Below are 27,471 nucleotides of genomic sequence, written 5' to 3' on the forward strand. Positions count from 1 at the left end.
GTGTGCACTAGAACCTAAACATTATCAAATGTTGGAAGAAATGAGCAAGAAAATATGGAAGTAAATAATAAAACCTCTTAACATGCAGAAACTTTGGATGTATCTGTAATGTTTACAGAATGCCACTATACTTAATATATTTTCAAAATGCTTTTTGTTTTAACTTTGAAGTTCATTATATAACCATTATTTCAGTAGGCAAAATCCCTATGTATCAGACATTGGTATATATTTATATGATTTATCATATATATAGTTGCCATATATAATATATATTAATGAATGAATTTACTCATTGAATGTGTGCATTTGATGTATATATGTGGTTTATGCACGTGTGGATGATAAATATCCATGTGTGCATTCTAAAGTTGAAGAATGATGTCACATGTCCTTCCCCTTCAGTCTCTGTCTTATTTTCTGAGTCAAGGTCACTCAGAGAAGGTTCACAATGGTAAACTTGAAGTTCACATTTTGGCTAGGCCAGCTGGCCAGCAAACTCCTGGGATGCCACTGTTTCTGATTCCCAATACTGGTTACAGGGGCACCAGGCCATGCCTGGCTTTTCCATGGGTGGTGAAGATTAGAACTAGTCCTCCTGCTTGCACACAAGAGCTCTGAGTCATCTCCATCTCTCTCTCTCTCTCTCTCTCTCTCTCTCTCTCTCTCTCTCTCTCTCTCTCTCACACACACACACACACACACACACACACACACACACACACTCACTCAGTTTTAACAGCCAACATGTAACCAAATTCATCATAATTCCTAGTTTATAGAAAAGAAAATTGAAGCACGTGGTGTGAAGTATTTAGCCAAGTCACCCTGTGGCAGAGTTATGTTTTAGACTCCAAAGAAATCAGGTCCTGCAACCTCATACAGCTACTCAAGAACATTGTAACAACTAAAGTATTGATTTCACCTAATGTTACCTGTAAGATAAATTCATGGTTGAGTAGTTTTTAGTCTGACCTCTGACCTTTGGACTCTACAAACAAATATAGGTTGCAGCAAAGTCACCTTAATTTGTAAGTTTGGTGGAATTCAGAGCTTCATAATACATAAAAACTACTATTATAAATCTATGAGTATACACTTAGAACGTCTGTGACAGTTTTCATTTAGCTGAGGATGTGTAGCATTTCATAAACCGGGACGGCATAGCTTTCAAATGATGCTCTAAAGCAAGCATAACATTCTTGTGTAGAGCATCATAAACAGAGTGGTGCCAACATGTAACCATGAGAGCTGCACTCCTGGGTTGTATCAATCTCATAGGAGGTTAAATCACTAGGTGTGTGAATCTAATGCACAGATGTTTTTGGCACCAATATTTTTTTGATCCTGGTATATATCCAATTACCAAACTATCTGAAAGTTCCCTTTTACCTTGTGCACACAAAGACAGACATTCCTGAGTCCCTAAGTCCACATTTATGTGTGCATCACACACAACCAGTAAATAATTTCTAATTTTATTTCCATTTCCCTAAAAGAAAAAAAAAACATTTAAACCTTTCCCTTTCATCAAAATTGTCAGTTTTAAACATAAAAACCAAATAGTCACTTCCAGACTCAGTTATTAAATCTCCTAGTAACAGCCTAAAAGGTTTAAATTGCAGAAGAAATACAGCCCTGCAGAGAAACTCAAACCTGTCCAAAACATGATTATAGGATATTTCTATGTTGCTCTTGACAAAAACTAAATTCATCTCCCACTACAGTTTACTTCCCTATTTCTTCTTTTTAGCATCAGCTCTTGTTTCTTTATTTTGTATTTTTGAAACTAAAGCTTACTGTTAGATACCACTAGAACATTTTGGAACAGAGTATTTTGTACTCCTCTGCTGACCACCCCCTACTCCCCTTTTTCCCTGGTGGCCTCCCTCACCACAGACTCTTGTTCTGTTTCATGTCCCGCATGTCCTTTGGACCCTCTAGCCCTTCTCCTCATTCAATATTACGTTTAGATTTTACTCTCACTTACACATGGGTACATACATATCATAAGCTAGGATCCACATTTGTACAAACACAATGAAACATCACTCAGCTATAAAGAAAAGTACAACCAATATATAGGGAAACAAATGGATTTGGAAACCAATTTTAAGGGATGCAAACTGAGAAAGACAAAAAGCTACATATTTTACATCATGCATGGATCTTAATTCCTTTCAGTGAAGCAGCCCACCACTCAGAGGAGGACATCCTTGGTTCTTTGATCCTCTACACTCTGTAAACAATTTCTGTTTTCACTTACTATCTCCATCTCTAAGTTAAGTCTGATTGATTCGACATTGTGTGATCCAAAAGAGACAATCAAATGAATGCGCTGGGGATATACCTCAGGCTTACTCAACATGCCCAGGGTTCCATCTTTACCTCTCCATTGCTCCCACTACCAAAGAAACAAAAAAATGGACAGACTTGCAAAGAAAGGTTTTGATTGCTCTCAGGACAAGCTGACTGTGCAGTGGGACAGACAGACAAAGCACAGGAACTCCCGACAGTCTCTCAGGGAGCATAAAGGAGTGTATAGACAGCTGTTGTATCCTAGCAGTGTGTATTTTATACTGTTTAAATATTTGTTGGGAACAAAATAAAGGAGGGGGGTGCTGGGGAAAAGTTGAGAGGAAAAACATGCCATGTCCAGCCAGAGTTCCTGTACTCTGGGCAGGCAGAGGTGGGGAGACTGCCAGGCGCTTTTCCACTGGGCCCCGAGTGAGCATGCCTGACCATGCAGCAGGGCGTGGAGAAAGGGGCAGCCCCTGACCGGGGACCCTGGAGCTACCTTGCTAAAGCCCCAGGGTTGTAGGACAGAGGCAATAGGGGAAGAAGTTCCCAACACTGACCAGAGTGCACTGCAGGTCTCGAAGGAGCAGAGACTGTCTATGGTTTAAGAGCTTTATTATAGAAATGCAGGGGAAAGAGAGAAGGTAGAAAAGAGAAAGAGAGAGAGAAAGAGAGACAGAGAGAGAGAGGGGGGGAGAGAGAGAGAGGAGAGAGAGGAGAGGAGAGAGGAGAGAAGAGAGAGGAGAGAGAGAGAGGAGAGAGAGGAGAGAGGAAAGAAGAAGACAAAGAGTAAGGGAATAGGAGAGAGAAGTGAGAGAAGTGAGAGGTAAAGAAACAAAGGAATAAGAGAGCGAGGTAGGGGCTGAGCACCCCTTTTTATGGTCTTCAATGTTCCTAGGTAACTGGGGAGGAGTTTAGCTTGAAGGTCAGAAGCTTGGTCCATTGCTTACATGACTACTGACCATGCTTTTCTTGTGGGGGTTGTGGGAGGTGGTACCTTAGGCAGGGGCCGGAGTTCCAGGAGCATGAAGGAACGCCTACCGTGTCATGTAGGTGAAATATGACCATCGGGGTTAAGACCTCAGCTCGACTGGATACCAGCCTGCAATTCCCCACACGTATTTATTATAATTAAAACATGTTGAACAAATTCTTTAAGAACATATTTCTGAGTCATAAAGAACTTAATATGTGCATAAGCACAGTTTATAAGATTCATAAAAATTATAAGTCAAATAGTAAATTTCTAAATGGATCTTACTTTAATCGCTGTCACAGTTAATATTGAGAGCACCAAAAAGGGCAAAGCATTACATAAGTAGACAGATATATTTTGGGTTGAAGTTGCTATGCCTTATAAAAAGAATACCATATTAAGAATATTAAGGGGGGCTGGTGAGATGAGCTGAGACAAAAGGATGGGCCATATAGAGACTGCCATATCCGGGGATCCATCCCATAATCAGCCTCCAAACGCTGACACCATAGCATACACTAGCAAGATTTTGCTGAAAGGACCCTGATATAGCTGTCTCTTGTGAGACTATGCTGGGGCCTAGCAAACACAGAAGTGGATGCTCACAGTCAGCTATTGGATGGATAACAGGGCCTCCAATGGAGGAGCAAGAGAAAGTACCCAAGGAGCTAAAGGGGTCTGCAACCCTATAGGTGGAACAACAATATGAACTAACCAGTACCCCCCGGAGCTCGTGTCTCTAGCTACATATATCAGAAGATGGCCTAGTCGGCCATCAGTGGAAAGAGAGGTCCATTGGTCATGCAAACTTTATATGCTTCAGTACAGGAGAATGCCAGGGACAAGAAGTGGGAGTGGGTGGGTAAGGGAGTGTGTGGGGGGGGAGGGTATGGGGGACTTTTGGAATAGCACTGGAAATGTAAATGAAGAAAATACCTAATTAAAAAAAATGATGTATAGAACTAAACAGAATTCACAACAGAGGAATCTAGAATGGCTGAGAAGCACCTAAAGAAATGTTCAAAGTCCTTAGTGATCAGAGAAATGCAAATCAAAATGACCCTGAGATTCCACCTTACACCCATCAGAATGGCTAAGATCAAAACCTCAGGTGACAACACTTGTTGGAGAGGATGTAGAGAAAGAGGAACACTCCTCCATTGCTGGTGTTATTGCAAACTGATACAGCCACTCTGAAAATCAATCTGGAGGTTCCTCAGAAAATTGGAAATAGATCTACCTGAACACCCAGATATACCACTCTTGGTAATATACCCAAAAGATGGCCCACCATGCCTCAGGGACATGTGTTCCACTATGTTCATAGCAGCCTTATTTGTGATATCCAGAAGCTAGAAACAACCTAGATGTCCCACGACAGAAGAATGGATACAGAAAATGTGGTTCATTTACACAATGGAATGCTGCTCAGCCATTAAAGACGAGGACATCCTGAGTTTTGCAGGCAAATAGATGGGATTACCTGAGTGAGGTAACTCAGACCCCAAAGGACATGTGTGGTATATACTCACTAACAAGTGGATATTAGCAAAATAAATAAATAAATAAATAAATAAATAAATAAAGTGCAGAATACCCAAGATAGAGTCCACAGAACTCAAAAAGGTCAACAAGCTGAGGTGCCCAAGTGAGGATGCCTCAGTCCCACTTTGGAGGGAGAAGAAAGCAATCACAAGAACTGCAAGAATGGAAATGGAGAGGAGCCTGAGGAAAAGAAGGTCCAGCACACACCAGCTGATATGAGGCCCCCAACACATATACAACTGCCGGGTCTGGGCTCAGTCAGAGAAGATATACTTGACCCTCAAGAGACTGGAGGCCCCAGGGAGTTTAGAGGTCTGGTTGGGTGAAGGGTGGAAGGTGGAGACATCCACATGGAGACAGGCGGGTGGAGAGGAGGTATGTGATGTGGAACAGTCGAAGGGTTGGCCGGGGGATGAGGGGTGGGGGGATAAAATCTGGAGTATAATAAATAAATAAACAAATAAATGAATGACAAAAAAGAATGAATTTATGAAATTCCTAGGCAAATGGATGGACCTGGAGGGCATCATCCTGAGTGAGGTAACCCAATCACAAAAGAACTCACATGATATGTATTCACTGATAAGTGGATATTAACTCAGAAACTTAGAATACCCAAGATACAAGATACAATTTGCAAAACACATGAAACTCAAGAAGAATGAAGACCAAAGTGTGGACGCTTTGCCTCTTCTTAGAATTGGGAACAAAACACCCATGGAAGGAGTTACAGAGACAAAGTTTGGAGCTGAGACGAAAGCATGGACCATCTAGAGACTGCCATACCCAGGCATCCATCCTATAATCAGCCTCTAAATGCTGACACCATTGCATATGCCAGCAAGATTTTGCTGAAAGGACCCTGATATAGCTGTCACTTGTGAGGCTATGCTGGGGCCTAGCAAACACAGAAGTGGATGTTCACAGTCAGCTATTGGATGGAATATAGGGCCCCCAATGGAGGAGCAAGAGAAAGTACCCAAGGAGCTAAAGGGGCATGCAACCCTATAGGTGGAACAACAATATGAACTAACCAGTACCCCAGAGCTCGTGTCTCTAGCTGCATGTGTAGCAGAAGATTGCCTAGTCGGCCATCAGTGGAAAGAGAGGCCCCTTGGTCTTGCAAACTTTATATGCCTCAGTACAAGGGAATGCCAGGGCCAAGTAGTGGGAGTGGGTGGGTAAGGGAGTAGGGGAGAGGGTATGGGGGACTTTTGGCATAGCATTGAAAATGTAAATGAAGAAAATACCTAATTAAAAAAAAAAAGAAGTAGCTCAACAGTTAATGCTTGATGCACAGTCATGAAGGCTGGAGTTCTGTCTCAGAACCAACGTCGTGAGCAGGCATTCTGCCCCTATGTACAAACAGTATACACCCTACCCCATGCATGCTCATACATTCATATGTACGCACTTAAAGCCAGACACAGACACACACACAGAGAGAGAGACACACACACATTATCCTTTTTTTAAAATTAAGGAATGGCATTCCTACCATATCTAATTAATGTTTTGGCTCATTTAAAAATCTATGTTGATTTTTTTCCACACAGTGCCTGTGTGGAAATTAGAGGACAACTTGAAACTATTGTTTCTCACTTTTCACCATGTAGGTTCTACGAATAGAACTCAGGTTGCCAGGCTTGGCAGCAAGCCCCTTTACCTGTTGAGCCATCTCTACAGCCCTTGCATCATTTTTCACGATGATGGATTCATTGTGGTGAAAACCTTAGAGTGAATTGTTTTTAAATCAAAATATGTAGATTAAATTTCTCATCATAATAATAACAAAAAATATAGCTACAATGAAAAAAAGACTAGCAACAAATTGTCAGATGTTGAGGTGATGTTCTCAGCCACTGCGGGACGGTCCAAGGTATGGTGGTTAGAATGGGAATGACCTCTGTAGATTCACACATTTGAATGCTTGCTTTCACAAGTTGGTGACTGTTAAGGAAGGATAAGACAGCGGTTCTCAACCTTCCTAAGTTGTGACCCTTTAGTACAGTTCTTCATGCTGTGGTGACACTAAGCATAAAACTATTTTGTTGCTACCTCATAACTGCAATTTTGCTACTGCTATGAATTGGAATGTAAATATCTGCTATGCAGAATATCCAATTTTCGAGCCCCATCTGGGTCATGACCCATTGGTTGAGAACCTCTGGATTAGGTCGTGACCTTTTTGGAGGAGGTGTGTCATATGGGCGGGCTTTGAGGTTTCTAAAGCCAATGCCAATCCCTGTCTCACACACCCTCTGCTTCCTGCCTGCAGATTTAGGTGTAAGCTCTATGTCACTGCTCCATTGCCATGCCAGCCTGCCTGCCTACTGCCATGCTCCACATTGATCATGGACAACATCTGAATCTGTAAGGACCCCCCTCCCCCGTGCCAGTCAAATGCTTCATTGTATAAGCCTCTTCACAGCAATATAACAGTAGCTAAGGCACAAGGCAAGGGACTTCTTTCCAGGTCAGAATTATATTGTCTCAACTAAGGGCCTACACTTATTAAATTCACCACTTTGCTATTTAAGGGAAGGGTCTCAGATCCATTAGAGTAAAATAGATAACTTACAACTGCTTGAAATTAATCAATGTTTTTTTAATTGAAGTCATAATTGGAAAAAAATAAGCATTCACAGAACCAGGCTGTAGAAAATTTCAAATATGTGTATACATTGTTTCTATCACATTCAATACACTCACTGACAAGGTGGCTTTACTGTTGCTGACACTTTAAGGAGAAAGGTTTTATTTCCAGACATCTTAGAGATGAGTTGGTCTTGATGCTTGCATTCACCAATAGTATGATGGGATGGCAAGATAGCTCAGCAGGGGAAGGCCCATGATACCAAGCCTGGGGGCCTGAGCTCAATTCCTGTAACCCACGTGGTGGAAGAAAAGAACCTACAGCCACAGTTTCTATCTGTCTGTCAGATCTCTCTCTCTCTCTCTCTCTCTCTCTCTCTCTCTCTCTCTCTCTCTCTCTCTCATACAATAAATAAATAAATAAATAAATAAATAAATAAATAAATAAATAAATAAATAAATAAATGTATGTTTTAAGAACAGGATGACTGCAGTGATTCAATTTGTTTTCTGAGACTGAGCTTTGAAAGCCCTTCAACTTCCACTGAGGCTGTCTTAGAACTCTACCCTCAGGCAAGCACAAGTGGGCACCTGTCTGGAAGCTACCAAATAGGAATTAACTTAAAGAAGAATGAAGGCATCCAAGTGATGCCCCACTACAACTGTTAGACAGGTGTGTGGGCCCCCTTGTATCTACCAACCATTTCACAGCTGACAGGAGCCATATGACTGAATACAAGCACATAGGGCAGAAGACGCAGTCATCCCTCAGGAACCATAAATGGTTGCTTCTGTAAGATTCTAGAGTTGGGTGATGGCACTAACTGAAGTGGAAACTGCTGTGAAGAGTGTGTAGAGCGACTGTGACAAAACTCTAAAGTGTGTGGCATTGGCCTTGGGACCAGATGAGGGGAGGAGGCTGGCAAGATGAGATGGGGTTCTGCTGAAGAGATGTGTCCTGTGTGCATGTTCAGTTACTCATAGTGATTCTAATTGGTTTGTCTAGCTACAGTTCCCTAAAGAACTCCAAAAATGCCAAGTGGCTTCTTCTGGTTTCCTTTTACAAAACCCTAGAAGAAAGGGAGAAGGACCTAAGAAGGAACTGATTTGTTTGCAACACAAGCTAGAAACAAAGAAGGCCCAAGCTACAGTGGGTTGTGAAGTACAGTGGTTAATTATTCTTAATCTTTCCAGGAAAAGAATTAGCAAAGAAAGAGCTTCAGGTATGACAAAGCAAGGACGTGTCTCTAGGTCTCATGGCTACGGACTTAGAGTCTGAAGCTCTTAGACTCCTCACAAATGAGATCACGGGTTCTTTCCTTCTGTGTCTGGCTCTGTTTATTTGATGTACTGTCCTTTAGGATAATCTTTGTAACAAGTGGCAGGATTTCTTTATTTTTATGACAAAATAGGATTCCCTTGTTGTATTAGTTTGCGTTACTATTGCTATTGTTATGAAACACCATGACCAAAGTAACTTGGGTAGGAAAAGGTATATTTGGCTTATGTTTCCACATCACAGTTCATTAACAAAGAAGATAGGAACTCAAATAGGCAAAAATGTGGGGGCTGGAGCTCATGCAGAGGCAATGGAGGGGTGCTGCTTACAGTCGTGCTCCTCATGACTTGCTGCTCAGCCTCTTTTCTTATACAATCTAGGACCACCAGCTCAGAAATAGCCCCACCCACAAGGAGTCAGCCCTCCCCCATCAATCACTAATTAAGAAAACACTCTACTTCTCACTTGAGGTTCCCATCACTCAAATGACTCTAGCCTGTGTCAAGTTGTCATTAAAATAGCCACCACAATGGTAGATCTCCTTTATCTACTCATGAATGTATTTCTTTTTATTTTGGTATGATTTCACATATAATTTTATCAAGTCACCATACCGCACGTGCACACACACACACACACACACACACACACACACACACACAATATTTCAACAATACTGGAAAGCAAAAGAGAGAATTAAAAAGCTTTTAGGTACCATTAACTTGGCCATGCCTTCACCAGACAAAACAGCAAGAAGACTCTAATATACCCAAAGTTTCTTTCAAACTTTATATTTGGGCGGGGAATACAATGAATTGCATATATATTTTTAGTACACCAACTTACATTGAAGAGACAGAATAGTTCAAATGAACAGAAGACATCAGATTCATGACTTTGTGCTAGGATGAAGGCTAAGAAGATGTAAGTTACAGCCAAGAGTCTCTCCTAAGCAAGAACATGAGGAATGTCTTTGCCTGTGGGTTACAGAAGCCACGTGCATCTTGGTGGAGTTCAAAAGGACTTTGAGCCTGGTATCTACCTCCTCTTCACTCTGTCCAATCTAGAACAGAAATATACACTGCATATCTTGTTCCCTCATTGCACATGAGACAGGTGGGGACAGACTACCATTTGTGTAGCTCCCAGGTCTATGGAAGAGAAGGAATTGTCAGTCTTGTCTGAACCTGAACCAGATATAGATGGCCGAATCTAAAATTTAGAGCTTGAAACCAAGACCAGTGATGGATGAGACTTTTAGCATCTTGAAAAAAAACTTATATTTTGCACGTAGAAAAAAATAGAAATAATAGTAACTCAAAAATTGAGTTTAAATTTTAAGCCACAATATCCCCTGGCTCCTTTATGCATCCACATCTTGTAAATTTGTACTTCCTCCCATCACCAGGTAGAATTGATTTTCTTTTCTTCCCTTAAGTTGATCTCATGTTGTCTTGGTGGGATTAATAATGCAGCAAAAATGAATTTATGTCCTGACTCCTCCGGGCTTTAAGAGATCAGCCACTTCACATCAGTGTCCAGGATTATTGTTGGAGAATTTCTCTATAAAAAAAAAAAAGGAGTCTATTGCAGAGCACAGAGAACTAAATGTCACATCTCAGAGTCAGAGCCAACTGTCAGATGAGTCATCTTGGATGCTAGAGTTCAGCAAATGCTGCAGGTGAATTTAGCCTCATGGGAACCCAGGGAAGCCAGCAGGCCTAGGCATCTGATATTCACTCTCTCCCACACCCTGACAAACTTGAGTGCGTGGTCCTCATGGGAAGAAAGACTTCTGGAGTTGTTTCCCAAGCAACTAGATCTCTTCTTGTCTCATTATATTATATAAGTATCCTTTATAAGTCTATCCATATTGTCTTAAAATTAGCCAACCAAGTATACGCTGGTCCAGATGTGAGTGATTTTTTTATTTTAATTTGTTTACTTACATATTTATTTTTAGACAGAAGTTCATTGTGTATCCCTACCCAACTGGCTTGGAACTCACTGTGTAAACCAGGTTTGCCTCAAACTCAAAGACCCACATGCCTCTGCCTCCAGGTCCAGCTGGTCACTGTTTTAAGCTGTAGAGTTGCAAAGAGTTTTATACACAACCAAGACTAACTGAAATATTTTACTTATGTGACAGACCTATTAATATACATGTATTGTATGTGTGTTCTTCCCATGATTGAAAAGATCCCAGGTTTATTTTTTTACTTGCTTGGGTTTATCCTTTGGGATTCCGGTGTTCTGGTGAATTAATAATGAAGGAACATATGCCAAGGAACAGGACATTCAAATTGGCACCAGCATAAGCTGATGGCAAAGTCAGACAGAAGAAAGAGTGAGCAAAGATCAATAGACTTTCGGAAAGTGTGGCGCCCTTGAGGGGAAAGGCATCAAAGCATATTTATAAGATATTGTGGCTCTGGTTACTGCTGCTATTCCTTTTCAAGTAAATGTCAGTAAAGGCAGACGTTCTTAAGACTTTGGGAATTAGAGTTGTATTTATTCGGTATGCAAAGCTAGTTACTAGATCAAAACATCCTGGTTGTATTAAAATCACATTGCAAGATATAGTGGTACCCATCACTTTAAATGCAATGTTCAAAGGGTGAGGAAGATGCAGTCATCTGAGTCTCTAAGATAAGGCTTCTTAGCAGCAGCACTGTTGACATTATGAGCCAGATAGAATTGTTGCAGCAGGTTGTCCTTGCCATTACAGATGTTGGTGACATTCCTGCTCTCTGCCCTTTAGATGCCAACAACACCCCAACTCCATCCTGGTAATTAAGAGATGTCTACAAGTACTAACAGTGTCTACTGGATGTATAAATCATCCCAGCTGAAAACCATGATCTAAACTATGCCCTGCACATCTACGTGGGCATGGACCAGCATCAAACCTGACTGCTGTTGTTAGGATATTTGTTTTTGAGACAGAGAGTCACTATGTAAGTTTTTTAGTTTAATTTATTTTATCTCCAAACTATTGTATTGGACTATTTCTACAATAAATTTGCTTATTTGGGGTAGAAATCATTGATCTTATAATAAGTTGTTTGTAAAATGTCAAAATTCAGTGAGTCTAAGAACATTGGTGGTGATTATATAGAACTTGCACAACTCTATCCAATTTAATTTAAATTTTATATGACAGCACTTGAGGAAGCACAATAACTAGAACCTGAATCAAAACTACTTGTAATTTTATTTTTATCTGACCTAATGTGGACACTTTTCTCAGAAGTCCAAGTATATTTGATTGCCAAAGGCTACCACAGCTCTGGTTGAGGGCCATACATAAGTGTCATGGGTACTATGTGACAATTCTAAAATCCTAATGATTCTGGCATTGAAAAACAGGGCTGCTTGCTTAGATATCTTCACATAGGACTATGTACAGAATACAGATAGAGATGTCTGCCGAGAATAAACAGTCATAGTACAGAGACAGAACCGAAACTCATAAGAAGAGGCAGACAGCACCATCTCTTCTGTGGTAGTCCCTGCTGGTAGCTCCTTTAATGCCCTTTAGGCATGATAATAGTAATAAATTGAAGTTGTTTTAGCAAAAATTTTATACTTCGGATATCCTTTATTTATGGATACAATTGTTGTTCTGAACCTTTTGTAAAGAAAAAATGTCCACACAGTGACACCATCATAATGCTTTGTATCTACAGGACAGGGGAAGTGACACATTCCTGAATGGTGATCTCATTTGATCTACAAGCAAATTGCTGAGCACTGAGCACAGTGGAGCAGATGCTGTGAACCTGGATATAAACAAGGAAACTAAAGCAAAATGGAGGTTAAGCAGCAGAGATGCCATCAGGGACCTGAAGGGGCTACGATGAATGAATTAAGAGACAAAATGCCATGTGAGCTCACTCACATGGGATATAAAGAAGCTGGCTTCATAGAATTAAGGAGTAGAATGGTGCTTACCCCAGGGTAGGAAATGAAGTGGGGAGAAGGGGTCAAAGGTTAGCAGGTCCATAGGTCATAAATAGTATGAATGAGTTCCAGTGTTCTATGGCACTATAGGGTAACATACTTGATAATAATGTATTATTTCCTAAGGAAGCTCAGTGGTACATCTGAATGTAAGGAAATGACAAAAGTCTAAAGTAATATATATGCTAATTATACCCAAATTAGCCAGTACCCAATGTATACATACACCAAAACATTGCTTCCTAAATGTGCAAAAATCATATACCAGTCAAAAATAAAATGAACTTTAAAAGAGGAATCTTTAGGTAAATACTATAGATATAAAGTAAATTATAAATACAGATATTTATATAGTACAATGAAGTCTAGAGAATAGTTGAGTTTAGAGAAATCAGTATTCAGGTGCTGAGTCAATTTGAACTAGACCCATAAACTGATCCTTTGGTTTTCTTAACGGCCACATTTTTCTGAACCCATCCTGTGTGCATCAAACTGAAAAGATGGGGTTGGGTTCTTGACATTTAAGATGGGAGACAGAAATCAAAAGTCCAAGATTAGTGTGAGAAAATACAACTTAGCAGCAGCCCAGAATGCATTTGATTGTTCCTGGAATGTGTTCAGCAAACTCCCCAGCCAGCTCCACAACAAGTTCATATGGAAACTGTGCAGGATGCTATCCTACAGCTGAGGCTTTTCCTGGTGAACTCATCAAGACTGCCATGTAGACATCCATCTGATCTGGGGCATTTCCAGTTAGCACCAGAGCCACAAAAGAGATGTGCCATCTTGCCACATGAAAAACAAAACAAAAACAAAAACACAAAAACAAAAACAAAAACAAACCCAAGTCTTTGCAAGCAGAGGAACAATGCCTCATTTGGCAAGGATGCCACAACTATGAAACCCTTTCTTACAGTTGCAAGCTCTCAGATAAACCAGTACAGTGGAAGGATATGAACTATTCAAAGTTTCCTGAAGTATCTTCATATTACCACTTATATCAATATTAATACACTTGCATGCTACAATTCGGGCTAGTGGCTCAGTGGGTTAAAGATGCTTGCTGCCCAGTCCAGTCTTGAGGTCTACAGTCTCTACACATGTGCGGTGCTATGGGTGCTCCCACACCTACATACACCCAAACACTCGAAGTAAATAGTATATGAGAAACTATCTGAGAATCAGAATACAGTGGGTAGGCAAGACAGGGAAATTAGTGGATTGCACTGTCAAGATACTTAGTACTTCAAAATCAGTGTAGATTAAAAAACAAATGGGTTTGTCCCAAGTAAGCACAGCTTTTCTCTACTGGGTGTATTTAATATTTGACTTTTATTATTTTTTCATTAAACTTAATCTTTTATCTTGATCAGATTCAAGATGGTAATCCCACATTTTCATCGTTTGAGTCTCTATATTTTACATTAATGCTAATATTATTTCTTGTTCTCACCTTATTCCAAACTTTTTTTTCCCATCAATGTCTTAATGTTGTTATTTTACAATAATAAAATAACTTGATACATGGGGTCCCGGGTTCCTCAGAGACTAGTCTGCGCAGGTGAGAAGGCAGACTCAGAAGTGACACAGCTTCTGGGACAGACCCCATTTCGGGCTCCAGACATCAGGGCACTTTCCCTACCAGAAGGGAGGTGTTCCCCAAGGAGGGCTTTTTCAGAGCAGGTGAGGGAGCCATCTTGGATCCCAGGTCCCTCAGAGACCAGTCTGCACAGGTGAGTGAGCTGACTGCAGAAGCGACACAGATTCTGGGACAGGCAGAAGCGACATAGCTTCTGGAAAAGACCCCGTTTCGGGCATCAGACATCTGGGAACCTTCCCAGCCAGAGGAGAGGTGTCCGCCCTGGAGGGCTCAGTTGGAGCAGGCAAAGGAGCCATCTTGGGTCCTGGGTCCCTCAGAGACCAGTCTGCGCAGGTGAGAGTGGGCTACAGAAGCGACACAGCTTCTGGGATAGGTAAAAGCAACACAGCTACTGGGACAGATCCCATTTCAGACTCCAGATATCCAGGCACCTTCCCAGCCAGAGGAGAGGTGTTCACCCTGGAGGGCTCTGACCACCAGAGCAGGTGAGAGAGCCATCTTATGGCCCGCATCCCTCGAGGACCAGTCTGTGCAGGTGAGCTTGCAGTCTTCAGAGGCAACACATCTTCTGGGACAGGCCCTGTTTCGGGTCTTCATCTTCAGCCATGAGGCAGGTCTGAATGGCAGATATCTGTGCACCTGCTAAGCAAGAGGAGAGCTTGCCTGCAGAGAGTACTCTGACCACTGAGACTCAGGAGACAGCTAGACTCCCAGGTCTGCTGACAGAGGCTAACAGAATCACAGGAGGAACAATCTCCAACCAGAGACAACTATAACAAATAACTCCAGAGATTACCAGATGGTGAAAGGCAAATATAAGAATCTTACTAACAGAAACCAAGACACTCACCATTATCAGAACCCAGCACTCCCACATCAGCCAGTACTGGATACCCCAACACACCCAAAAAGCAAGACTCGGATTTAAAATCATATTTCATGATGCTGGTAGAGTACATCAAGAAAGGCATTAATAACTCACTTAAGGAAATATAGGAGAACACTGCTAAACAGGTAGAAGTCCTTAAAGAATTACAGGAAAACACAACAGAACAGGTGATGGAATTGAACAAAACCATCCAAGACCTAAGAAGCAAAGTGGAAACAATTAAGAAAACCCAAAGTGAGACAACAATGGAGATAGAAACCCTATGAAAGAAATCTGGGCCCCAATGGAGGAGCTAGAGAAAGTACCCAAGGAGCTAAAAGGGATCTGCAACCCTATAGGTGGAACAACAATACAAACTAACCAGTATCCCCGGAGCTCGTGTCTCTACGTGAATATGTATCAGAAGATGGCCTAGTCAGCCATCATTGGGAAGACAGGCCCCTTGGTCTATACCTCAGTACGGGGGAATACCAGGGCCAAGAAGTAGGAGTGGGTGGGTAGGGGAGTGGGGGGGGGGGCTGGGGAGCTTTGGGATAGCATTTGAAAATGTAAATGAAGAAAATACCTAATTAAAAAATAAATTTTAAAAAGTATTTAAAAAAAAGAAAGAAAAGAAAGAAATCTGGAACCATAGATGCAAGCATCAGCAACAGAATACAAGAGATGGAAGAGAGAATCTCAGGTGCAGAAGATTCCATAGAGAACATGGGCACAACAATCAAAGAAAATGCAAAATGTAAAAAGATCCTAACTCAAAACATCCAGGAAATCCAGGACACAATGAGAAGACCAAACCTACGGATAATAGGAGTAGATGAGAATGAAGATTTTCAACCTAAAGGGCCAGCAAATATCATCAACAAAATTATAGAAAAAAAATTCCCAAACCTAAAGAAAGAGATGCCCATGAACATACAAGAAGCCTACAGAACTCCAAATAGACTGGACCAAAAAAGAAATTCCTCCCGACACATAATAATCAGAACAACAAATGCACTAAATAAAGATAGAACATTAAAAGCAGTAAGGAAAAAGGTCAACTAACATATAAAGACAGGCCTATCAGAATTACACCAGACTTCTCACCAGAGAATATGAAAGCCAGAGGATCCTGGACAGATGTTATGTAGACCCTCAGAGAACACAAATGCCAGCCCAGGCTACTTTACCTAGCAAAACTCTCAATTCCAGTAGATGGAGAAACGAAAGTATTCCACGATAAAACCAAATTCACACAATATCTTTCAAAGGATAGTAAAGGGAAAACACCAACACAAGGACAAAAAATTCACCCTAGAAAAGGCAAGAAAGTAATCCTTCAACAAACCTAAAAGAAGACAGACACAAAAACAGAATCCCAACTTTGACAACAAAAATAACAGGAAGCAACAATTACTTTTCTTTAATGTCTCTAAACATCAATGGACTCAATTCCCCAATAAAAAGACATAGACTAATAGACTGGATACACAAACAGGACCCAACATTCTGCTGTTTACAGGAAACCCACCTCAGGGAAAACGACAGACACTATCTCAGAGTGAAAGGCTCAGACTGAAACAATTTTCTAAGCAAATGGTCTGAAAAAACAAGCTGGAGTAGCCATCCTAATATTGAATAAAATTGACTTCCAACCCAAAGATATCAAAAAAGACAAGGAGGGACACTTCATACTCATTAAAGGTAAAATCCTCCAAGAGGAACTCTCAATTCTGAATATCTATGCTCCAAATACAAGGGCAGCCACATTCATTAAAGAAACTTTAGTAAAGCTCAAAGCATACATTGCACCTCACACAATAATGATGGGAGACTTCAACACCCCATTCTCACCAATGGACAGATCCTGGAAACAGAAACTAAACAGAGACACATGGACACTAACAGAAGTTATGAAACAAATGGATTTAATAGATATCTACAGAACATTTTATCCTAAAATAAAAGGATATACCTTCTTCTCAGTGCCACATGGTACATCCTCCAAAATTGACCGACCATATAATTGGTCACAAAACAGGCCTCCACAGGAACAAAAATATTGAAATTTTCTCACGCATCTTATCTGATTACTATGGACTAAGGCTGATCTTCTATAACAACATAAATAAAAGAAAGCCAACATTCATGTGGAAACTGAACAATACTCTACTCAATGATTCCTTGGTCAAAGATGAAATAAAGAAAGAAATTAAAAACTTTTTAGAGTTTAATGAAAATGAAGCCACAACATACCCAAACTTATGGGACACAATGAAGGCAGTCCTATGAGGAAAACTCATAGCCTTGAGTGCCCCAAAAAATATACTAGAGAGAGCATACACTAGCAGACTGACAACACACCTAGAAGCTCTAGAACTAAAGTAAGCAAATTTACCCAAGAGGAGTAGAAAGCAGGAAATAATCAAACTCAGGACTGAAATCAACCAAGTGGAAACAAAAAGAACTATTCAAACAATCAACCAAACCAGGAGCTGGTTCTTTGAGAAAATCAACAAGATAGATAAACCCTTAGCCAGACTAACTAGAGGGCACAGGGACAGTATCCTAATTAACAAAATAAAAAATGAGAAAGGAGACATAACAACAGAACCTGAGGAAATCCAAAACATCATCAGATCCTACTACAAAAGGCTATACTCAACAAAACTAGAAAACCTGGATAAAATGGACAACTTCCTAGACAGATACCACATACCAAAGTTAAATCAGGATCAGATTAAAGATTTAAACAGTCCCATTTCCCCTAAAGAAATAGAAGCAGTCATCAGTAGTCTCCTAACCAAAAAAGCCCAGGACCAGATGGATTTAGTGCAGAGTTCTATCAGACCTTCAAAGAAGAACTAGTCCCAACTCTACTCAAACTATTCCACAAAATAGAAACAGAAAGTACTCTACCCAATTCATTCTATGAAGCCACAATTACTTTGATACCTAAACCACACAAAGATCCAACAAAGAAAGAGAACCTCAGACCAATTTCCCTTATGAATATTGATGCAAAAATACTCAATAAAATCCTCGCACACCAAATCCAAGAACATATCAAAACGATGATCCATCATGACCAAGTAGGCTTCATCCCACCGATACAGGGATGGTTTAATACACGGAAATCCGTCAACATAATCCACTATGTAAACAAACTCAAAGACAAAAACCACATGATCATCTCCTTAGATGCTGAGAAAGCATTTAACAAAATTCAACACCCCTTCATGATAAAAGTCTTGGAAAGATCAGGAATTCAAGGCCCATACCTAAACATAATAAAAGCAGTATACAGCAAACCAGTAGCCAACATCAAACTAAATGGAGAGAAACTGGAAGCAATCCCACTAAAATCAGGGACTAGAGAAGGATGCCCACTTTCTCCCTACCTATTTAATATAGTACTTGAAGTTCTAGCCAGAGCAATTCGACAACAAAAGGAGATCAAGGGGATACAAATCGGAAAGGAAGAAGTCAAAATATCACTATTTGCAGATGATATGATAGTATATATAAGTGACCCCCAAAATTCCACCAGAGAACTCCTAAACCTGATAAACAGCTTCTGTGCAGTAGCTGGATATAAAATTGACTAAAACAAATCAATGGCCTTTCTCTACACAAAGGTTAAACGGACTAAGAAAAAAATTAGGGAAACAACACCCATCACAATAGTCACAAATAATATAAAATATCTTGGTGTGACTCTAACTAAGCAAGTGAAATATCTGTATAAGAACTCCAAGTCCCTGAAGAAAGAAACTGAAGAAGATCTCAGAAGATGGAAAGATCTCCCATGCTCATGGATTGGCAGGATTAATAGAGTCAAAATGGCTATCCTGCCGAAAGCAATCTACAGATTCAATGCAATCCCCATCAAAATTCCAACTCAGTCCTTTCAACGAATTAGAAAAGGCAAATTCATCTGGAATAACAAAAAACCTAGGATAGCAAAAACTAATCTCAACAATATAAGAACCTCGGGTGGAATCACCATGCCTGATTATAAGCTGTACTACAGAGCAATTGTGATAAAAGCTGCATGGTACTGCTACAGTGACAGACAGGTGGATCAGTGGAATAGAATTGAAGACCCAGAAATGAATCCACACATCTATGGTCACTTGATCTTCGACAAGGGAGCTAAAACCGTCCAGTGGAAAAAGACAGCATTTTTAACAAATGGTGCTGGCACAACTGGCAGTTATCATGTAGAAAAATGTGAATTGATCCATTCTTATCTCCTTGTACAAAGGTCAAGTCTAAGTCAATTAAAGACCTACACATAAAACCAGAGACACTGAAATTAATAGAGGAGAAAGTGGGGGAAAGCCTCGAAGATATGGGCACAGGGGAAAAATTCCTAAATAGAACAGCAATGGCTTGTGCTGTAAGATCAAGAATTGACAAATGAGACCTCATAAAATTGCAAAGCTTCTGTAAGGCAAAAGACACTGTCAATAAGACAAAAAGGCTACCAACAGATTTGGCAAGGATTTTTAATCAATCCTAAATCTGATAGGGGACTAATATCCAATATATACAAAGAACTCAAGAAAATGGACCCCAGAAATTCAAATAACACCATTTAAAAATGGGGTACAGAGCTTAAAAAAAATAATTCTCACCTGAGGAATACCGAATGGCTGAGAAGCACCTAAAAAATGTTCAACATTCTTAATCATCAGGGAAATGCAAATCAAAACAACCTAGAGATTCCACCCCACACCAATCAGAATGGCTAAGATAAAAATTTCAGGTGACAGCAGATGCTGATGACGATGTGTAGAAAGAGGAACACTCCTCCATTGCTGGTGAGATTGCAAGCTTATACAACTGCTCTGGAAGTCAGTCTGGCATTTCTTCAGAAAATTGGACATAATACTACCAGAAGATCCAGCAATACCTCTCCAGGGCATATACCCAGAAGATGCTCCAACTGGTGATAAGAACACCTGCTCCACTATGTTCATAGCAGCCTTATTTATAATAGCCACAAGCTGGAAAAAACCCAGATTTCCCTCAACAGAGGAATGGATACAGAAAATGTGGTATATTTACACAATGGACAACTACTCAGCTATTAAAAACAATGAATTTATGAAATTCTTGGACAAATGGATGTATCTGGTGGATATCATTCTTAGTGAGGTAACCCAAACACAAAATAAGTCATTTGATATGCAGTCGCTGATAAGTGAATATTAGCCCAGAAACTTAGAATACCCAAGATATAATTTGCAAAACACAAGAAAATCAAGAAGAGGGAAGACCAATGTGTGGATACTTCATTCCTCCTTAGAATAGGGAACAAAATAGCCATGAAAGGAGTTGCAGAGACAAAGCTTGGAGCTAAGACGAAAGGATGGACTATCCAGAGACTACCCCACCTGGGGATCCATCCCATAATCAGCCACCAAACCCAGACACTATTGCATATGCCTGCAAGATTTTGCTGAGGGGACCTTGGTATAGCTGTCACGTTGAGGCTGTGCTAGTGCCTGGCAAATACAGAAGTGGATGCTCACAGTCATCTATAAGATGGAACACAGGGCCCTCAATTGAGAAGCTAGAGAAAGCACCCAAGGAGCTGAAGGGGTCTGCAACCCTATAGGTGGAACAACAATATGAACTAACCAGTACCCCCAGAGCTCGTGTCTCTAGCTGTATATGTAGCAGAAGATGGCCTAGTCAGCCATCACTGGGAAGAGAGGCCCCTTGGTATTGCAAACTTTATATGCCGCAGTACAGGGGAATGCCAGGGCCAAGAAGTGGGAGTGGGTGGGTAAGGGAGCAAGGCAGGGGTGGGTATAGGGAACTTTTGGGATAGTGTTTGAAATGTAAATAAAGAAAATATCTAATAAAAAATAACTTGATACAATTTGACTTTATTTTATGGTGCCCAACTGGTTAATATGCAAAATAAATTAGTTTTCACACCAACTGGGGATGAGGTAAGGTGAAAAAGTTAAGAGTCAAAAAGAGTAAAATTAAAATATATAGTCAAACTATGGCTTAAGAAGATGTTGGAGCCATGTGTACTCCTTTGTTGATGGCTTAGTTCTTGGGAGTTCTGTGGGGGCGTCTGGTTGGTTGATATTGTTGTTCTTCCTATGGGGTTGCAAACCCCTTCAGCTCCTTCAGTCCTTTCTCTTATTCTTCTATTGGGGACTCCATGCTTAGTCCAGTGGCTGGCTAGGAGAGAGCGTCCTCTGTTTTTGTAGTGCTTTGGCAGGGGCTCTCAGGAGACAGCTATATCAGGCTCCTTTCAGCATGCACTTCTTGGCATCCACAATAGTGTCTTGGGCCTTGTCATGCATCAATGGGAGGAGAGGTCCTTGGTCCTATGAAGGCTTGATAGATGCCCCAGTGTAGGAGAATCATGAGCGGGGAGCTGGGAGTGGGTGGGTGGGTGTAGGGACATCCTCATAGAAGCAGGGGAGGGAGGGTATGTTAGAGTGTTTCCAGGAGGGAGGGAAACCGAGAAAGGGAATAACATTTGAAATGTAAATAAAGAACATATCCAACGAGAGAGAGAGAGAGAGAGAGAGAGAGAGAGAGAGAGAGAGAGAGAGAGAGAGAGAGAGAGAGAGAGAGAGAGAGAGATTGGAAATTTCAGTAACAATTCCAGTCTGGCCAGTCATGTAATGGCCACCAGAGGGCAGTATAGCTCCCAGCTGCTTGAGGATTGTGGTGACATCCTGACTCTGTCAATAGGGAAGATCCAGATTCCCAGGACCCTATGCCTCTTCGGTTCGAAGGGAGTTCCCTGAAAGATAGCATCTGCTATCACTAGTGGGTGCCAACCCAAAGACGGGCTTATGTAAGCTTATTTGTAATGTACTTAAGTTTATTTTTTAAAATATAATCGTAACAACTAGTGAGAACCTATGTGACTGGCGTAACATTGCAGATATTCATCACTTTCGTTATCCAATTTAAACATTGTAACAACTCCATATCAGGCTCTCCCAATCTATCACCCACATGTTGCTAGGAGAATGTGGCACTCCTTGCCTCTAAGCCTTTTCTTACTAGATTCTAAGCAAAGGAAAATGTTTAAAGACATTGTAAGGACAACTGAGCCTTTCCTACCCCCCCCCCCCCCCCAGTCTAACTGACTTACTTTAAGATACTGGGGCTGTCAAGGACAATCAACCTGCCCAAGGTAGTGCCACCAGAGGGCACTGTAGCTCCCAGCTGTTTCAGGATTTTGGTGACATCTTGACCCTGTCGATAAGGAAGATCCACAGATTCCCAGAACCCTATGCCACTTCTGCTCGCATATGACAAGCCATACACATTTGTCTACCACCCACACCTGGGTCTCCAATCACTTCATTCCATTCTCATGCACAAATTGACAAGAGAAGTTTCCAAAATATTTTGAGCCAGCAATAGGCAGAGTAGATACTATTCTAAGCCTAGACATGGGGTATCCAAAATAGTGTCCCAGCAAGAAAATGTGTAGCTCAAGTGAAATCCTTCTAGCACTCTGTCTCTCTTTCCCACGCTAGCAATGATTTGGCTAGAAACCAGCTGACTGGTAGATTTAGCTGCTTACCTATGCTAGATATATTCCACCATCTTTCTGAGCTACAGAGTACCCGCCCAGTGACATTTTGACCCCGTCTTTTCTTCTCTAACATTGTTTTCCATCCTAATTCTCAGGCTATCACATTGCTGCTCTGGGTCCGTCAACAGGAAACACAATGCCACCAGATGTTCTTGGAAGCTGGCTCCCATGGGAGTCCATGGTGTCATTTCCGTTCCACACATCCACCTTTGCTGCTGCTTCATAATCATGTGTATCTGTGGAAACTGTCGGGGAACAGGGGAGGGTTTCTGGAATGTGCTCTCAGTAACTACAATTTCAGGGGTATGAGAGAGGCAGTGCTGGGGTGGAGGGAGATGCCAAACCGGGACAATTTTATCCCAGAAGCTGGGGTAGTCTAGAGTGACTTTCTCAACAGAAGCAAGAAACAGCTATTATGACCACTGATCAGCAGCAAGATATGGGCTGGTCCCCGGGGAGGGGCTGGATTCCCCAAAGGCTGAAGGTGAGTCCCCAGGACAGACTAATCTGGTAACTTTGGCAAGATGAAGAATGAGTGACTCCCAGCTGAAGGAATCACCCAGTCTGTATGACAGAGCACTAGCTTGTTAGTCCCAGTGTGTTGTGTGTCACATTAGACACATTACATTCACAGCATCGCCCCAGGTATCCTTGACGCCAGAGCCAAGCCTTTATCATGTGGAGGTGCTGCCCATTCCACTTATTTCAAAGGGAACAGTGTGAGTCTTGGATCCAAATGAGTGTGCGCACACACACACTGGGTAGTGCAAGGAAAACGGGAGGACCACACCTGTTAGGAGCCTGGCAGTCACAGCAAGCTGTCCAAATAGACTAAGTCCTTTATCTCATTTACTGCTTGGAATCCTTCCTTGCCAATCTCTATCTTCCTGAGCCTAACCAGCCTTGCCTGATGTGCCTTTCTATACTGAGAGCCAGAAAGTCCACCCTTCTTTCGGCTCCTACCAGAAAACACCAGCACCTGGTAGCTTCCTCTGCTTTCTTCCTGGCCTCCATATTGCTGCCCATCCGTGCTTGATGTCTCTGTGCAGGTAATGCTACTGTCTCAGCTTATCCAGGAGCCCAGGGAAGTAAGACCCGAGCAGTTGCCAAGGAGCAACACACAGGCAGGATCTCAACCAGAGAGAGGGAGAGAGAGAGAGAGAGAGAGAGAGAGAGAGAGAGAGAGAGAGAGAGAGAATAGGTATGTGCATGTGAGTGCAGGTGACCTGCTGAGGTCAGAGATATTGGATTCCCTTGAGCTGGAATTATTTGCAGTTGTGAACCTACATAGGGGATCAGGGGAGCAGCAAGAGCTGAGCCATGCCATCTTTCCAATCAGCCAGCCAGCCTGCTTGCTCTCTCTCTCTCTCTCCCTCTCTCTCTCTCTCTCTCTCTCTCTTTCTTTCTTTCTTTCTTTCTTTCTTTCTTTCTTTCTTTCTTTCCTTCTTCCTTTCTTTCTTTCTTTCTTTCCTTCTTCCTTCCTTCCTTTTTTCCCTTCTCTTTCTTTCTTTCTTTCTTTCTTTCTTTCTTTCTTTCTTTCTTTCTTTCTTTCTTTCTCTCTCTCTCTCTCTCTTCCTTCCTTTCTTTCTTTCTTTCTTTCTTTCTTTCTTTCTTTCTTTCCTTCCTTCCTTCCTTCTTCCTTCCTTTCTTCCCTTCTCTTTCTTTCTTTCTATCTCTCTCTTTCTTTCTTTCTTTCTTTCTTTCTTTCTTTCTTTCTTTCTTTCATTTCGGTTGTTGGTTTTTTTCAGACAGGTTCTCACTGTATAGCTTTGGATGACCTAAACTCGCTACATAAATCAAGCTGGCCTCCAAGTCATCAGGTTCATCCTGTCTCTGCCTGCCACGTGGTAGGATGTGTTACACTACCCCCAGCCTCCAGCCCTACTTCTATCATTTTTAATTACACGTATGTGAGTTTATCTGCCTGTAGGTTTGTGGACATGAGTGACAGTGTATGTCATGGAGGTCAGAGGTGAGGGATCATTCTAGAACTAGAGTCACAGGTAAGCCACTCCCTCCATGTGGGGGCTGGGCACTGAATTCTGAACCTCTGCAAGAGCAACGGTCTTTATTAATCAATGAGCGATCCTTTCAGGCCCCTAAGAAGACCACGCAAGGAGGACATGTATTTTTGCCTACAACTTCCTTTCTCTAGCTTTCTACACATCCATCAATCTCTGTCTTAAACCAGCTACTTTTAAAAGCACAGGAGCATAGGGGATGAGTTTAAAAGAGTTTGCTAGAAGACAGATTTCATCAATGCAGACAGGAGGGGAGAGAAGGAAACAACAAGAATAGGGCTCATTAGCTAAATATTCATTTATTAACAAAGAAACTGGGTTGTGTTTTTTATTATGGGACTTGACTGTACTTTTGGTTATGGTATTTATATCTATGTTACTCCATTTGCAAAAAGCATAAGAATGCTTTAAAACCACATTCTTATATTCTCACCCCCAACCCAGCATTTTAATACTATGGATTTAAGAAGGCACACGATTCCATGGAAACTCTGAGTGATTAGAACCAAAGGAATCTTCATTGAAATCTGGCTAGATATAAATAAACTCACACCACTTAATAAGTGTATGATTAGGACCATAAAATATGGTCAAAGTACACAGTATGCATGACTAAAATTTTCAGAATCTAAAGAAACTGGAAGACTGCAAAGATTTGGTATGTTTGTGTGTAGCCAACCAGCATACTTCAAGTTTTAATCAGTCTTGAGTACATGGAGTATTTTATTTAAAAAAATTTAAAACCTGTATCAAGAGCAGGCTCAGGCCAGTAGCCTGTATTGGAGCAGCAGAGAACTAGCCTGTCTGAACTTGTTTCCCAGGGAGAGGGACTGGCTCAGCTACCTTTCTATGTTCAGTAAATTAGCACTGAACAGTTTCTTGTGATGCTACAAATTCAGGCTTCAGGACTGCTCCAGTGGTCTCAGATCCAGTCCCACTCCAGCAGAGGCAGGTTTTCATGGACTCAGCCAAAGGCCCACCCTAGTTTCAGGACAGCCACTGTGGACTCAGGCACTGGAATACTTTCTGTAGGCCACATTGCCATGATCACAGTAGGCAATAGTTTAGGCCCACCTCAATGGTATAAGGTGCTGAGAATGCACCTAGGTGCCCACGCAATGGATCCATATGTTCTACAACCCAAGCACCAGTCCATCCTGCTTTAAGACACCAGAGCATCAGGTTGCTATGACGTGATGTCCCAGGGCAGTTGCCCTTCCCTGAGGAGAAGGAAAGGGGGTCTTGGGAGGCAGGAGTTTGTAAGGATGGGACTGAGAGAAAAAGAGAATGGTTTGTGATAAGAATGTAAAGTGGAAAAATAAATAAATTAGCAGGGGGAAAAAGACACCAGAACAAACCCCTTAGCTGATTTGCCTACAATCTACAGACAGGCTGACTGGTGGGTGAACAGCTTTGTCTGTGAAGACTCAAAGAAGTGCCAGTGACTTCTGTTTCTCAGGGACCAAGAGAAACCCAGAAGGTTTGCAAATGATTATTTTGCAAATGACACCATCAAAAAAGCAAAATAAAGCACTAGTAATCAACTCTAAATGGAGACTAACAAACTGACGAACAAATAGTTCAACGTATTTTTAAGTAAGGAATAAGAACATTTCCAGATAAAAGATGAGGGAGTTCATCACTTCTAGGTCTACCTCACAAGAAATGCTAAAAGGAGTTGCTCAGATAGAAACAGAAAAAGTGTAACAGGGTGAAAATATGAAATCAGAAAATCATTATAAAGCTAACAGAAATCAAATTTAGAACACTCCGTACTGTGATGGCCAGGTAAAACTAAGGCAAAAGCTAAATAAGTATTCAGGACAGCTATGATTATAATAATGTGTAAAGAGTTCAATAAAAAGATGTGAATTGTGATATCAATAACAAGTGTGGGAAGAAGAGCTAAAGCAGGTTTTCCTCATACAGTCAAAGGTACAATGATAGGATGTTTCCTATACATCTCAGGATAACCATGGTAAGCAATGCTGTGGTAAGCAACCATCAAGTCACAAGAGAGAAGACAGACAGAGCAGAAATGGGGGCTGCAAGGCAGTCAGGGGACAAAGTGGAAGAAATAAGTTCTTACTTACTAATAACTATAACTATATCACTATATCACTATATATATATATATACATATATATATATATAATTACAATACATAAAAATTCTGGGGGGATTAAGATATTCTACACTAGATGAACTTAAGAGCACACATAGGCTTCAGGTGAAGGGATGGATTAACTGATTCCATGGGAGTTGTGAAAAAATCAAGGGTTACTACATATGTATCAAGCAACATATACTTTAAGTGTGAAATATCACTTAGTATATAATGACAATAGGGTCCATTTATTAATAAACTATTAGATATCTATGTATACTACTTTAAAATTCAGAGTACTTAATTATACACAATAAATACCAACAAAAATGAAGGTTAACATAGATTTGCAGTGCAATGATAATAGCAAAATTCAATATTTTATTTTCAGAAATAAACAGGTCATCGTAACAGAAAAATAAAGAAATGACAACTTTGGGGACCGCCTTAAACCATCAAAACTAAAACAAAGGACAAATGCATAGCGATAACTATCGGAAAAAACGCAAAACTGGCTGAATCATCTTTACTAATTTCACATTACCTTACTACAATAATCAAATTGTATAATACTTGAATAGACACTGAAACAAACAAGGGAACGAATAAAAAAAACAGAGAAAACCGTCAT

The 27,471-nt window shown here is 41.0% G+C and overlaps 1 protein-coding gene and 1 long non-coding RNA gene across 23 annotated transcripts in view; one reads left to right on the plus strand and one right to left on the minus strand.

The window, feature by feature from the left end:
• Syne1 (spectrin repeat containing, nuclear envelope 1) overlaps positions 1 to 27,471 on the minus strand; it is a 530,501-nt gene that overhangs the window by 438,262 nt on the left and 64,768 nt on the right. The gene's annotated exons all lie outside the window — the stretch shown is intronic.
• Positions 11,381 to 14,181, plus strand: Gm40594. Its single transcript, XR_871424.2, has 2 exons — positions 11,381 to 11,650; positions 12,383 to 14,181. It is a non-coding gene; the product is annotated as a predicted gene, 40594 (long non-coding RNA).

Source organism: Mus musculus, chromosome 10 (assembly GCF_000001635.26).
Source record: "Mus musculus strain C57BL/6J chromosome 10, GRCm38.p6 C57BL/6J".
Lineage (NCBI taxonomy): Eukaryota > Metazoa > Chordata > Mammalia > Rodentia > Muridae > Mus > Mus musculus.